Source organism: Zophobas morio, unplaced genomic scaffold, assembly GCF_036711695.1.
Source record: "Zophobas morio isolate AGI-343-1 ecotype UQ-CSIRO unplaced genomic scaffold, CSIRO_AGI_Zmor_V1 ptg000021l, whole genome shotgun sequence".
Lineage (NCBI taxonomy): Eukaryota > Metazoa > Arthropoda > Insecta > Coleoptera > Tenebrionidae > Zophobas > Zophobas morio.
The window spans coordinates 1,444,634-1,461,675 of NW_026972126.1; the positions used below are offsets into that span (position 1 = coordinate 1,444,634).

The following is a 17,042-nucleotide window of genomic DNA, read 5'->3' on the forward strand; positions in this document are numbered from 1 at the left end:
TCTACAATCAAAATTTAAATAAGTCACAAAAAAATGTTGAAATGGCCTCTGTCTTGCTCTTCCTTTTATCACACTTGAAGTGCTTGAAAATCGAATTTCCCCAAGGATGTTGACAACCTAACCCTTCTCCAGAGGCATTGCGACGTATGAATCATTTATAGATACTTTACAGATTCTTCAATAATCTAAAAAACAGAAAAACGTAAATTTTGAAAAATATTAAATTAAAGAAAAATTGCCGCGATATACACTTATGTTTCAAATATTGTTGTAAGTGTCATAAATTTACTGAAAAAGCAAACTTCTATGAAAAGTTTGTATATGCTGCCTACTATATTTTTTTAACACCATGAAATGTGATTTGAAAGTCAAAAAATGTTGAATCGAAGCCAAATACCATATAATCGAGGAAAAAGGTCGTCTAGCAAACAATAAAATTTAATGTTAAAAAAATTATATCGGCAACACCAACGCTTTCCTTCTTCAGTCTGACAGATATGGTCAAATAGATACGTCAAATAACTGTCAAATAGCTACAATGCTAACATCATTTGTTTAAAAATAAATTTCATGGACTACTTACTAGACGACGTTTTTTCAACCATATGATAGCTCAAAATATAGTACGATCTATTGTAAAATAACGTAACTTACGAAAAGTAAATTCTTAGCTTATATTTTTTCCATAGTTAGATGCATATGCTTTTTTTAACGTGAGTTTTCAAATAGGGATTTTCAACAGGAATTTAGCAAAATATTAGAGTAAGATTTTATAAATCAGTTTGAGTTCATTTTATCGCACAGAAAAAAATAACTATGGAAATACTTACAATAAAAATAAATTTATTAAATTCACCATACATTCGCAGTTGCCACGTTAGGATGCTTGGTCATGGCCAGCAATGATCTAGTAATACGTAACGAATTTACCGATTTTTTACTTGACGAGCGTAAGCTAATTTTAATTACAATTCAGTAATTATTTTGTTCTGTGCAATAAAATAAACTGAAACTAATTTATAAAATACTAATATAATATTCTCCAAACTTTACTTGAAAATCCCTCCTAGAAAACTCATTAACACGACCAAAAGTTTTTAACACGTAAAGTGCTAAAAGGCCCTGTATACACTGACAAGGCACGGCACTAATGAAAATTTACTAAATAGTATTTTAGTGCCTTCTAAACATCGCGGATGACAACTCTGGGTGAACATTGGTAGACTTTTAAACCCAATACGAATAGAATACATTATTAAATTGTTTTTAAAAATTATTACTTTTATTTGTTCCGTGTTTTTTGGTACGCCAATATCCTCATGAATTGATTTGGATTTTATATAATAGCAAAACTTGTTTGACAGAGGTACATACTCATACACATCTCGCACAAAAACGTCCATAAATAAGAATCGTTATCGAATTCTCAAAAGTTTTTATAAAATCTTACGCAAAGTAAAAAAAGTACTATATTATACTCGTTTAATAAGGCATATTCTCGCCCTCATTCCTTTGGAGCACTCCTCGCTTCACTTGTTGTTGTACCCCAAACGACAGTAGAATGGTTTTTTAAACTTGAATAATAGTTTACTATTTACACATCATCTGGTATCAGGTACACCAAATCTCTATTTATTTAAAAAAAAAAAACATTTGTAAAAGTGCTAACTTCGGCATTTTTTTAGTGATAAAACAACATTTTAAATTTAAATGTAATTAACTTTTATGCAAAAAGTTTGATAATAACTTTTATATTTATATTAGACGTTGAAATTTCTTAATGAAACAATGTAATACAAAATACCCTAAAAATTACCTTAAAAGCTGAATTAAACCCGACGAAACTGATGAAGTGATGACTAGATATAGCATTACATCCGGAAAGCTTACACTTGCGTTCATGTAAAATTCAAGGGTTGGTGTAAAATGACAATAAACGGGAAAGCAAACTTACGCATTTATAACTCGAACTAAACACCTAAGTTTTGCATATAAAAGACCATCATGTGCTGCTTCTCTCTAGTAAACTCACCTTCCAGGGTAAAACATTTATCATTTCGTATACATATAATATATACCTATGCAGTTTTACATTTTCTATGGAAACGAATAACAAAACTTACATTTTCTTGACAACTTACACCACATAGAAACACTATTCATAATTGCCAATCAGGATTTAAAAATGATTAATATATTCTCCTTATTCGCACGATTGCAAATATTATTGTGCTCTGAACGGGACATATTTGAGACGTCTTTGTCGTTTCAAACGTAGTATTGTGTGCTTGACATTCAAAGATCGAGTGCTTCGGAGCTGTATCAAAGCCCTTAACGTCAAATTGTAAGCGTACTTGTCATAACTTTAAATAAACAAAATTTTTGGTGTGCTATATCATCTACTTTCATAATATAGTGTACCAAGTATTTACGGGGCATAAATTTGAGGATAACCTCTTATGTCTTTGAGTGAACGTTTAGCTTGTTGTGTGCTTGCATGATTTATTAATGGTTTCGCTCGTGGCGATTATCAACGTGTAAATCGATAATCATTCTCGAAATGCTTTAATTTATTCCTACTTAAATGCATATATGTTTAGTGCTGTGTTACATGGAAGTGGAATTAGTTAATCATTGCGGATCTAGATTTGATTTGTACATATTTAGTACAACGCCGTTAGATTTTATCGTTATTTTCGTGCATAGATTTTCACATAACGTATTTTCTGGTACACCAAAAAAAGGTTGTTAGAAACTAAATTTTAAATATAACTATTTTTAGATCTGACAAACTAAACCTGGGATAAATTAATATTTTTGTTAATAAACTGAAAAACGAAAAACTCGTGTCATGTAGCGCGCGCGCGCGCGCGCGTGTGTGTATATGTGTGTTTTAATAATAATAACAATAATAATAATTTATGGGCCAACAAATAAGCTCAATTACAGGATAATTATAACAATTTATCAATACGTTAGTGACGCGTTGCACGAGAGTTGCAAAAATGTGGCTTTAGCATTCAACACAGGCACAAATTCAAAAACATTGATAATCATGTTGCTTTCTTTTAACACAACTACGCTATTTTTTAATAAAAGCAAAGCACAATCCGATTAAAATTCCCATTGTTATTATGGAACTTCAGTTTTAACATACACATGAATTGCCGCTCGTTTTTAATAAATAGCCAAAAATGGATTGAGAACTAAAGTTGAATTAAAAATGAAGAACAATCGGGAAAGTTTCACCTTTAGGAGAAAACGATTGTACAGTTAAATAGTTAAATTGCACAAAGGTTGGTTGGTGCAGTCAGCTGTTCCTTCTCTTATTCAGTATAATCAGTTAATTACAAAATTTTGCGACACCAGTAAATATGTATTAAATTTTTAATAAATAATGTAGTTTAGAATTCAGTAATTCTTGTAGCTGAATATTAGGTACTTTAGCATAAATCAATCGAATTTAATTCAAACTCAGAAATTTTTACAAAGAGTATGCTACAAGATTTAATATTGTGACTTTTACCAAGTATTTTCTTATATCTATACATATATAAAAATGTTTGTCTTGACTAACTGACTGACAAACTGACAGATTCGTCAACCCATAGCCTAAAATACTGAAGCTAGAAACATGAAATTTGGACAGGAGGTTCCTTTTGTAATGTAAGCGCCCACTAAGAAAGGAGTGGGAAATTTCACCCTTAAGGGGGTAAATTACGAGATGAAATTTCGCAAGCAGAGCTGCTAGCAACAGAGTTGGTATTATTATATTTAGGTATCATCCCATCTAATACATCTGCAAAGTGAATACAAATAGTTCTTTATAATGTTGCTGTGATCAATTACTAGTCTGAAAAGTGTATATTTACTCTTTTTCCCACATTTTCCAAATAGGGGATTCGAGATTGTAAACAATTTGAACGAGATGGGCCGCATAAATTTGACAATTCACAAATTTGTAATTAATTAAATCCATTATCAGAATTAAAGCGCAAATTACACAGTTGACTAGGATGAACAAACATTTATCATAATTTAGTTTGCAAATAATGGGCAGTTATTACTTGTGACGTTTAATCTTTCCAAGTATTTGGTATAAAATAATACTGTACTGATTTAAAAAGTTTCATATTACAACTAAAATTAAATATAGATACATCAGTTACTTTAATTATTGATACAATAACATATTTATTTGCATATGAAATTATTAGATCCAATTTTAATAACAAAAAACCCTCCCTGTCTAAAAATTTAAAAAATTCAAAGCCATTAATACAATAATAAGTAATTAGTTAATTACATTGGCGATAAAAAGTGGGGGTTATAGGATATGTTGCACACGAGAATTGCATTGTTGTTGTCAACGTATTGTTCCGTCTCCAAGAAAATAGAATAAACGCAGGAAAACATTGACAACAACAGTATAATTTTCTTGTCCGCCATAATCAATAATCCATAAAGGAAGGAAATCTTAATAAATAAAACTCGGATTTTAGTAGCAACAGATGTGGATAATATGCTAATATTCAGGTCTCATTGACAAACACCTCTATGAAATTCATCATAATATATGAATTTTATATTTTCGCAACTACATCTGATCTGAACATAACTAAAACGAAATTTTGTACTAATATTATGTATGTAGAATACCACTGGGTCAATAATCTCAAGTGATGCCACATATACTGCATATTTGTATACAGGATCGTAATAGTATAAATCTTAGTCTTTTAGCAGGTTCACTGGTATTTATGATAGGTTATTTCTTATAGTTTATACATAATACATAAGAGTAAGTTAATATAGAAAGTTATTATCTGATAAATCAAATTTAAAATCAAAAGCAAATTTGTTGATGCTCATGTATAATCTTAGTCCTCTTTAGTTAAACAAAGAATCGGTATGTAAATCAAAAAGTTATGTTTTTTAATATTTCTACAAAAATTTTCCATATCGAGCTTGTCAGGATGCAATATCCCAGTTAATTTGTTACCAACATACCAACAACCGTTCAAAAATGATTTCTATATGTTGGAGTTCAATTGCTGATTAGGATTACTCTCCCACTTCGTGTTAAACTTGTAAATCAAGGGAATTTGTGTACGTAGGTGGTATATCAAAGGGATGTTAGGTACTGAATCTAGGGAAGGCTGTACTGATTAATAAATACGTAATGATATTATTATGATTCAGCTTATACTATTGACAACATTAATGTGGTTTTTACTGGTCATAGTGTCATGGTTTTTTTGTTTGCGTTTTAAAATGTGTATTGAGTATTTTATTCTAAAAATAAGTGTTATGGGTAAAGGTGGGTGGAACAGGGTGCACGTTTTAAAATCAAGAGGTGTCGATATATCTGTTTGAATTTTCTTAGAACACATCACCAGACGCTATTTTTCCTTCCCCGCTAATGTCTCTTTTATATACTGTGCTTTCACAGCCATGATAAGTATTGTTTTCATTTCTTATTAGCTGTAGATATGCATTCTGGGGATTCTACATTCAATCAGCTTATTTTTCATACAGTTTTTACCTACATGGTTTTTGTTTACAAAATTTATTGCCTGACATAGACGATCAGTATATGGGGCCGATTGGCGTACTCCATTGTACGTCAATGTTGAGAGCTCGACCATTCGCAGTATTTTATCTTTTATGCTTTACTTTAATTTTCCCAACTTATCATTTTAGATGGTTCGTGATTATGTGTGGAAAACATAGAGGCAAAACCAGTCAGTTCAATCGATGAATCAGACGGTTTTGACAGTGTTCAGTGAATAAATGGGTTAGAAAAGAGCTGCGACTCAATTTAGTGTTCCAGAAACACGCAGAAACGGAATGTTAAGAAAAAAAACAAGCGAATGACAATTTTCAAATTGACAAAACTGGAAAATTTCATTCAGTTTTCATGCACGAACTAGTAGATTATATAGGTACTTAATATAGGATCTAGATTATTGAGACTTACTTTACTATGATTGATATGCGGCGACTAGTTTATCAGTTAGCTGTTACAAATAATTGTGCTAATAGATTCAGTGCTACCACACAGATGGCAGGCAAGGATTGGATGAGATAAAGTCACTAGATCTATTATTACTTTTAAAAAGTACGGCAAATTGCTAGTGCCCGGAGTTCGATAGTAACCTATGTGCTAGATAAAGATAGTGAGAGACTAGTAACTGGAACTTAAAATGTGTGGCAAATTTTTTAATCTAAAAAATATGAATCCAATGATAAATCAAAACTAAAAACTCATGATATTTTCCACCTTTTAGGTAGAATTTATTTGGTAATATTTTCAGATAGCTTTTACCATGCTTACAATAACTTTAAAATATCTGCAAGATTACAAAGCATCTACGAGTAGTTTTGCACTGATCTATTCCACAAAATAAATTGACTTACAAATCATTTTTTTGAGTCATCCTGTATAAGCAAATCTAAAAAATCTTAATGCAATGTATAGTCAGATTATGAGGTGACGTTATCAATTTTTTGGGGGATAAGCAAATATATTTTGATTAAAAATGTACCATGTCCATGATAACTTTAAAACATACTCAAGATTTCAAAATATTCGGTTTTGCAGAAAAAAAATTAAGTTGCAAATTTTTGTTGAGTAATTTTAATTTTTTTTCCAAAAATCTGAACGTTTCGGGTAAAAACTCGACACACATTCATAAACTATACCTGTAGGGCTACGTTATTTTATACAATTTAAAACCCATTTACTATGTACAATTTTGAGGGGACGTCATTACATTATTGGTGGGGACGATTAGACAAAGTTTGTTTAGGATTTTACCATCTCCATAATATCCATAGCACACATATAAAAGTTGGCAACAATCGATCCAATAATTTCGGAGTTTTCTGTCTAACAAAAATCGTCACGGACGACGGACAGGCAGGCAGACATACAGAAACCAGAGAACCATTTTTTCGTACTCTAGGGACCATTACCCATTGAGAAAATATGAAAGCAACCAGTTGCCAGATCGACTCGATTACAATAGGTACTTCCTTAACTTACGCTCAGGAAGTAAAATGGTGTTGTTGTAACTAACCCTTATGGAGATACGGCTTTAAATACGACGTCATAAGAACTCAAAGTACGTGTTGCTGCTAACAGATGAAATATGTGCTATGTCCATCTGAACAAATTTTGTTCATACCATGGTTGTATAATGAAAAGATTGGTACATACGCTAGCGGCTTGGAAAAGCGATGCCTTTTACCGATGCTTATATGGTTAAAAAGTGTTCTTACAACTAGCGCTTCTACGCTACTACGAAAATCACTGTAATTAATTTAGGGATTTTCGTTTACAAGTGCGTTGTAAGTGACGATGTACAATACAAAATTTTTGGATGACATTTGATTTGAGTCAATAACTGCAGTTTATTATATCACTTACGAACGGATGTGTTCAGATCGGCGTTCCCAAAACAAGACGACGCATACGGCACGGATGTTTGCTAGCGTTTCGACCCACCTATTCTATTATTGTGGTTCATGCACAGTGTTGAAGATCACAATTAAAATTACAATACATTCCTAGCTTATGTACGAAAAGCAAAAATTGGTCCAAAACTACTTTGACAAAATTTCCTATCTCCCTGAATTACAATAAACCAAATTCGGCGTCTTAGATAAATTATACAGTATGATTTTGTGAATTTTTATTTTTTAACAAAACCTCTATAATCATAAATGTGTATATGAGTAAACTACTGACAAAGAAACATGTGTGCGTGGGGTTTAAGTAATTTTGTAATGTGATAACGTCTCAATTTTTTGTTAAAATAATAGTTAGTAGTGTGTTATGTAGTTTTAGGCAAACAAAACTGGCGTAATATCATGTTCTACAGTAACCACAGTCCTTCGTGAAAAGTGTTTCATTTTGTGTCAATGAATTAAAATATACTATTGTGGTGTCCTTTATGGTTTGAAATTAATTCGTAATGAAACTATAATAATTAAAGTTATAATTAAAGGTATTGATTTAGATTTCTTTGAATATGATGATGCAAGATTGATCAGAAAAATAGTAACATCTAATGAGCTTGATGAAACCCTTATTACCAGTGATGTTAAAATTATAACTAGGATAAAATTTAAAAAAAGTTTTAATGTTGTAATACAAGTAAGCTATCAAGTTCGTAATATCTTAGTGAGTAAGGGTAAAGTTTTTGTAGGTTGGCGTTCATGTAAATGTAATGATAACTTTAGGATACTAAAATGTTTTAAATGCCTAAGATATGGACATATGAGTCGTGATTGTAAAAATGAGGAGTCAGTATGTTACAAGTGCTCTCTAAGTCATGAAGCTAAACAGTGTACTAGTGAGTCTTATAAATGTATCAACTGCGCTGAGTATAATTTAAAAAACAAAAATTCATTAATTTCGACACAACATGTATGCGGGGACAAGCAGCAGTGCGCTATGTACAAGAAGCAGCTTAATATATTAATATCTAAAATTGATTATGGCCAGTAGCTCAAATAAAAATAATTCTAAGCTAATGAGTATAGCGCATTTGAATGCAAGTTCCCTGTTTACAGGATTTACTGAATTTCAGAATTTAATATATTCCAATGACTTTGATGTGGTAGCGGTGATGGAGACTTGGATTTCTGATTATATACCTTCATCGGTGGTCAATACGGATAATTGTAAACTATATTTTTAATATTTACTGTTAAATTATTGTGTGAATTATATATTTTTGTTGTGGTTATTACATATTTATATTATTATTTTCTTCCTAGATATTGCATCTCTAAGTTAATTTTATTATTTTATTGTTTTTGCATTTAATATTTATTTTGTAAGGTTGAGTGGAATAGCCTATGGCTAGACTCCGCCTAATCATGTATCATTTTATCATGAATAAAGTCCTATGTATGTATGTATGTATGGAACTATTTATTTAATTTTCAAAAATTTGTGAGAGATCCTTGTAAATTATGATAGAAATAAAATACTCTTGCTTGTTTATTTTAATTAAAACTGATTTGAACGTAATACCTTCTTTAAGAAGGGACATTAGTACTTGCCTTGATAAAATAAAATTTTCTTTAAAATATATACGTTTATTGATCTGTACAAATCAGATAGTATGCCATGTATTGCTAACCATCACATTTTTGTTTTGTTTATTTCCCAACTTCATTTAATATCATAATTATAATGTTTCCATTAGTACATTGTTAACATTGCCATAGATTCGTTTTTGCTTGTTAGTGAAGTTATAGGAGCCGCTGAAAATACAGAGTTTTGATTTATATCCGCAAAGAAAACACTTTGTGTCAAGAGCCACAAAAATGTTTTAATTCCGCAGAGACCTCTATTGCGTTCCTGAAAATATAGAACTTTTAATCACTTTGGATGTTATTTTTCTTACTTACGTATAGAAATGTAAACAAAAGTTTTTAGCGTTCTCGTACGAGAACCTTTCTGAAACATTTGTTTTTACGATTTGTGTACCTACAAGGGACACCATATTTCTAAAGTGAAAGATGCTAATAAAATATTATATTACGATTTATATTATTTTCATAAAGACGGGGAAAATTTCCTAACGTAACAATACTGCTTACTCGTAACATCTGTCGACAAAACAGCTGATCTTTTTATAATTAAAATTGCGACTTTACACGCCAGCCCAGCAAAATTCACAAAACCTAATTATGTGCGTGCATTGTTCAGGTTTTTATCTCAAAATGTCTTATTAAAAAAGACATAGACGAAAGGTCGAAGGTGCGTGAAAGTTTATACATAAATGGTGAGTCGCTTGAGTTGTTAATAGAATATTGAATGAAAGGACAGCGACTGATCCTTCAGAACAGACATTTTCAAGGACATTGGATGTAGTTAATTCAGTATACGATGAAGAAAAAAAGTTGCAACGTATTCCGGAACTATTGGATCCAGATTGCCAGATTGTAACTTCGGAATTATTGATGAAAGCCAAAATACTTACCTTACGTGTGAAGTTAAATTCGAATTAATGCAAACTCACAGATTTTATTGGTAAATATCTATATCTTGTTTTAGATGATACCTTAGTTGTGCTCTATACTATGCATAAATAATAATAGAGTTTGTTTTTTCAAAAATACGTAGGGGAGATTCTGGAAACTCCGATAAGTTGCAAATCGCTATCGAAACTGCAAATACAATGCAACAACAATACATGTTGCTATGGTTTTGAATTTGCAGATCCTTGCAAGGCCTTATCGAGTTTCGAGGATCTCCCCCGTAGTATTTTTATCAAAAAGACATTAAATAAATAAGTACAAAATTTAGGAACAAAATTCGATACTTCTGCACTCATGGCACATTTTAGCAACATATGAAAATTTTTGGACCGAATTTGTTGATTGTCATATTTTTTCAAACATTTTTTAAAAATCTTTTGGAAAATGATAAAAACTGATGTTTCGCTTTGAATAACATATATACAAAATATAGATATTATTCAGGAGAAGCTTCACGCGTAACAATTTCAGGACGCAACCAGAAATATAATTTCAAAAGCATGCTTGATATTTTATACCATTTAAAAAAAACTAAAACATAATTATCTGCTTTTTGTAATAACTTTGACGTAGTGTCAGATAGTATTATGTTAAAAATAACGTTTCGTCAGAATTGATACAGAGTGTATTCAAACGGCATTGTACTAAATTAAGCATCCCCCTTTAAGGTAAAAATAATAAAGCATCTCATGACGTTAACAAATAAAATATAAAACAGAATCAAGAAACATACTTAATGTCTAGCGGTTTTGTTTTTTTGTAAGAGTAGGCCTACAGAGAGGTTATAGAATTATTTCCATACTGTACATCAAAATATATTGTAACAGATTAGTGTTAAAAGATTTAGGTTAAATATAATTTATTAGAATGTATTTACAAATGTTTTAATAATTAAAATCTCACTTCTTGTTGTTGTAAAAAAGTGTATAATATAAAAACAAGCCTAATGATTATTCCAATCAATATTTGGGTAACGTTATTCAATAAAATAAAATAAAAAATGAGACCGCTTAAAAACAAATACATTTTACTTGGTAAAATACTGTTCATGGAAGATCAAATTTCTTTCTTTATGGTATGGGTTAATTTTTGATATTTTACTTCCGGTTGGCTGCAAAAAAAGATCAAATATAATGTATTCATCTTTTTAAAAACTTAGATTTTCATTTTCGTCCGAATCGATGTTTAAGAAAAAATAACTCATAGGTTATATATATACTCCGGTAAAACTGAAAATTACATTTTGTTATCGAATCGAAAGTAAATTCTTTTAACTCAGTTAAACTTAATTAAATAGACGCGAAAATAATATTAGACTTAATTTAATTTATGAGATAGTATGAAAATAAATGAAACAGTCAGACCTTTATTAAAATTTTGATGAAATGAAAATCTGTTTTGATTGACTTCCATCTGTAATCTTGTTACCCTCCACATTTAGAGCACCACGTTATTATTACTGGTTTAAATTTAAGATGTTTATGAATGAACTTCAACCTGAAACGATTAGACAGCTTGAGGATATTCGCGGAAATGGCAGTTTGAGTCAGTAATTTGCAATCCTCTGACTTGTTGGAGTTGATCAAGTTAAGAAATTGGCAATGCTATCACGCTCTGTTCTAATTTCGCAACTTAATTACTTAGTGATGTTGTTTCTCATTTTTTTACTTTATTTCCTACCGCTGGAAAACAGCATTTCCTAAAATTTTATACAAACTTTGTAAATTGAAACTTTACCAGTAGTTATCTTGTTTACTGCGCGATTTCAGTTGCACTGTCAACGGTTTCTTGCTCAATAAACTTTTATTGGACTTTTACACAAAGGAAAACGCGCAATTTTAAAGTTTAAATTTACGTAACTGGAATATTATGGAACGTTATAATTAATTAGTGCATAGAATTTTATTCTCGATAGAAATCTTAAGAAAAGAACTTCATTGTGCCTGAAGTTACATGTTTAGTGTGAGTTTTATTTTGTTCTGTACCTACTTTGTAATGTTTTATTAATTTGCTGCTTTTAGAAAGACAAACATGGTTTAATTGGAACTTGTAAGAAAGTTACCTAACGCAGTTTCTCAAGAAATCCCTTATGCTGCACTAATTTATTCCACAGGAATTACGAAACAAATGCATCGCTTTAGTTTTACTTGAAGCTTCGTACTACGTACTGCATCGATTGACGACGTTGAATTATCTATCCTATATAGTTGTATTATATAGGTATAGATGAAGAAGCTTTTAAATTAAAGGATGAATAATAATGAAAAACTAGTTGCAGGGAGCTAAAAGTGTTGTAAATATTTGCGAATGTATCTTTTAAGTTTCAATTAAAGTATAAAAGGTCAAAATAAAAGTTTCATCTCCCATTAATTACACTGTCGTATCTGCTAAAATGAGACAGTATTACATCCTCAAATGGCAGCTTTCAACTATACAGCAGTTTACAGAAATAACTAGTTTATTACAATTGATGTGGCACTAAACGAGCCTCACATTTCAAAATTTGCTGTTTGTGTTTTCATTGAGAAAAGAAAATTGCAATGTGTTGTGGTGCAGGGTGTTGTTATTTTCTCCTCACAAAAAGAAAGGTTGCATTACTTTGTGCTATTCAATAATCCGCCAAAAAAGTAAAATGAGTTAAACAATTATAAAAATATTTTTATATAAAACAAAGTTCGAAAATTGTTTTGTCCAATTAAATCTGGACAAAAATGGCTATTTACGTAACTATGTTTGAGAAGTGCCATTTTATGTAATGAGTATGTCTAATAAATGTTACGAAACGAGCGAAGCTAGTTTTGTAAATGTATACGAATTACACAAAGAAGGCCTTCACATTTACGTACAAAATTTTTTATAATGTTGGTATTGACAGGTTAATTTAAATTTTATAAAATCGTAAAATCAAATACCCATTGTTATGGCAATAATAAGACCCACTACGAACATTGTTGTTCAAGGTAGAATAAGAGGAAGTCATAAGAAATAGTAAAATTAACAGACAAGGAACACCACACCCAGGAAGCCATCAATGTCTGGCATATCACACCATAAAAATTAAATCAGCACATTTTTGCTGTCATCATCTGACGTATAAGTTATGAGGATGTTACAGAATATTTTTGAAATTAAAAAGAGAGTGAACATGTCTCTTGAACAAATGATGAAGATTTTCAACATTTACTGTGATGTTTAGAGAAAGATAAGTGGCCTTGTGGTCTAGTGGTTAGGATGCTTGCCCGGAGAGCGAGAGGCGTGGGGTTCGAATCCCACCGAGGCACAACATTTTTCTCTGCTTACCTACAAGACCCAACGTTAATTTCGTTATTATTGTTGTCCTATAAATGGAAAATTAATCTTTATTAAACTATATATTCTGTATACATATATATATATTATTATAACTAATTGTGAAAAATTAATAAATTCAAAATGTCAATCAGTAGTGAAAAATGTTACCTTTCATGTCAAAATTAAAAAAATAGTTTATCGTAAAAATTTGCTAATATGTAATTTTACTAATCTTTTACGTTCTGAAGCAAATTCGTAACTCTAAAATTAATAATTTTGTGCCGTCATTAGTTATTTTTTATATAAAAAAAAATTTAGAATTAAAGAGAGTTCTTGCGGATACTACATAAATTTTATTTATATAAATTTTACACCGATGCTCTACTTTAGAAACTAAAAAAAGTTCATAAAGTTAAGCTGGGATGTATTAATTTTTCATAACAAACGCTAGGTGTAAACGTTGATAGAAACGAACCAAACTACACAACAAAAAAACACGTCATAGCATAGTACAATAATTTATAAGACATTGCAGAATCAACATAAAGCATGAACTAAAAGCACGCACCTTTATTTTATTGAAATAACAACAATGACAGAATAAGCCAACAAACAGAGCATAGAGCAAAGTAACATGATTTTTTTCTAAAAATGTAACAACTCTTGTCAATCAACATTAAATGCGTAGAAATAATACAAATTAATGTTTACAACCGCATTAATTTTGCTTTGCCATATTTACAGCGTTTTGTTGGTGCTGATGGTCTCTGAAGTTAAACTTTAGTGAAAGGCTGTAGACAGTTACGATAAAATGACTCACCATGGATAACTTTTGTTGAAGAAACCTTTGTATGTTTATTTTTGATATTAAAATCATCAACTTCTCAATTACCTATATCTGTATTATACTACACCTGAACAAAAACTTCTTTGCTCAAACACGTAGGTTTTATGTCACATATTTAAAGAGCTTCCAAAAATACAGAAAGAGTGTGTTATTTTTCTTGCTGTATTAGCATGTCCAACACACGCAACTAACTAAAAACAGAACATAAAAATAATTTCTTTGATAAATTTATATTGTAAATATAAAGCGCTATTCAGTCAGCTCAAGCAGTGTTTTATTATTTCAATTCACAAACCCGGGGGTCGGTTGTGCCTTTCTTTTAGTGTTGGTTTACACCATTAATAGCTTCGAGGTTTTTTTTAGCTAACCTATGCAAATGTGTCTAGAATACCTAAACTCGAACTCCTGCGTTCACACAAAATCATTTGTGACAATATTTGCTTTTCGAAACAAACCCGCCAGTTGACGTGAATTGAAAATTAGTTTTATTGGATAAAGAGGACCATGTTGCCCCCAAACATTTTTAATACATTCCTTTTCACTCTATTACATCTTGTCGAAACAGATTTGATTTAGTGGAAGCCACTACAACGCATTATTCATTTCAAATTTATGGTCTGGTCTGGAATATAAATGTATCTTGAAGCATCACAATCGAAGCGTTTCCGTTATTCACTTAACAAATGTTAGCATTCGGCATTAAACATACAAAACTGATTTAAGAAATTGTTCCAGACTAAACAAATCTAATTTTCGCAAATAATCTGTTAATTAATAAATAACAGTGAATAATAGCATGAACATATTAAATGCTAGCTGTAAGGAAAGAATAACAGTTGCTTTTACGTTGAAATGAGAAGAATTAATGCTGTAACGTAGAGGATCTGTATTGTTTTTCATGTCAAACACGAAGTATTCCCTTTTATTTACATAATTTTGATCATTGCTTTATTAAATTGTGTTCATTATGGCGAATGTAGTGAATCTATCCTCAACTTTTTGACATAATTCCATTAAAATAACGCTTATTCAGTGTGGCATATAAATCAGTTTGGAGTTACTGTTTTACAATTAGATAGGACTACAACACTAGATTGGGTATACTTTATTCTCAGTCTCAATTTTCCCTTCGTGATGGGCAAAACAATTTTTTTAATCTGACAAATTAGTTACTTAAAGTATATACCTCATAAGGTAAAATTAATTCTATAATTTGCATAACATTTATATAGTCAAAAGAGTTAAAAAAAATTCAGTATTACTATTTTTTAACAAATACGAAGACTAAATAAATTGTAACTTTCTTGTAAAAAAATATTTTTATCATTTACAATCGTGGCCAGAAATTCTTGGACGTCATTTTTCTGTCATTTTGAAAATTTTTATGTAGTCCACGCCTTGATGTCACTTTGAAGTTTGATGTCTAAACGATTGTCACATCGCAACCAGTGTCAGCAGATCCGCGTTGTCAAAAATGACAAAACAAAAAAAAATAAGGTTACAATACTTAAAGGTGTTTCACACTTTGCGACAACGAAATGACATTGACGTCCAAAATTTTCTGATCGCGACTGCATATGATACAAATGCCTCGTCTAATGTAAATACAAGGACTTTTATTATTTCACTCAATAAAATAAACGGAAGGGTGAATGCCGGATCCTGTCTTCTTGAGGTACATGTATCAAAATGTATCGACCACACACGATAATAACAGATTATGCATACTTAATTAGATATATTAGGTTTCGTTAAAACCAGAATTTAAATAAATGTTACAATAGTACAATCGTAAGCTTTGGTTCGGTGGATTATTTTGTAGATAATCGTAAATCTTACGCCAAGTGTCGATAACTTTTAAAAATAAGTAACACCAGTTTCCAGTAATGAAAAGTCGTTTACTCATTAGGCGAAGTTTTTTGACTGTGTATATCACAGTTATCCGAGAAGAAAAGAAAGTAACCAGTAACAACTTGCGAGAGTCACGTTTATTCTACCCGCCCTTGGAAAGTGTAAGAAGTAAGATGTAATACATCTTAATATTAATTCATTACTAACGAGCGGACTTAAAGCGAAAAAAGGGCAAAAAATATGTGATAAAAACGTTGGATTTAGGCGCGAAAAACGACAAATAGGCAAGTTTTAGGAAAAATAAATTTTACACAACGTCTGGTTTTCTTTGAGATTTTTTATTTTTTTTTATTTTACATAATCAGCGATACTGAACTTCGTTAAAATGTGCATAACAAATTAGATATTTTTCTAAATTATTGGCAGAAAATTTTTTAGTCTTATCTGTTTGTATACCTACAGAAGGATCTCTCATCACACGATATTAAAGGAGAATATTTAAAATTAGAAATTTCAATAGGTTTCATTTTTAAATCTTTTTCTACATCTTTACCTTTTAATAAGTACTTTCCTGACAAGACCCGATATTTTTTTGTAAAGTATTTTGCAACGTTTTAAATTCCATTTCACCTTCTCTTCGCGAGGTAATATATCCACAGACTGACTTATAGTCAGCCCATTGGTTTGCCAAGTTATACTTGTTTTCAAAATAGTAAAATGGGTTTTTATATAAGCTAAATTATGTTTGAGATGTTTTTGTTGGATATAGTACTGAGCATCGGCGATCCATTTTGACACTGTGGACTCAAATTCGATAATAACCTCATTTAATTTAGAATTACCCAACAAAATTATGAATAGCAGTAAACGAACCTTTTTTATATATTCAAAATAATTACAATAATCCATTGCCGCTTCAATCCATGAACTCTATTTTGTCAGAACAGGTTCTGGGGGCAATGGACAATCCGCTAAGGCTTCCCGGAAGGCTTGG

General features: G+C 30.7%; 1 protein-coding gene and 1 non-coding gene across 2 annotated transcripts in view; one reads left to right on the forward strand and one right to left on the reverse strand.

The window, feature by feature from the left end:
• The window catches only part of LOC135132584 (tachykinins), a 122,191-nt gene that overhangs the window by 50,800 nt on the left and 54,349 nt on the right, over positions 1-17,042 (reverse strand). The gene's annotated exons all lie outside the window — the stretch shown is intronic.
• Positions 13,268-13,341, forward strand: Trnas-gga (transfer RNA serine (anticodon GGA)). Its single transcript has one exon. It is a non-coding gene; the product is annotated as a tRNA-Ser (tRNA).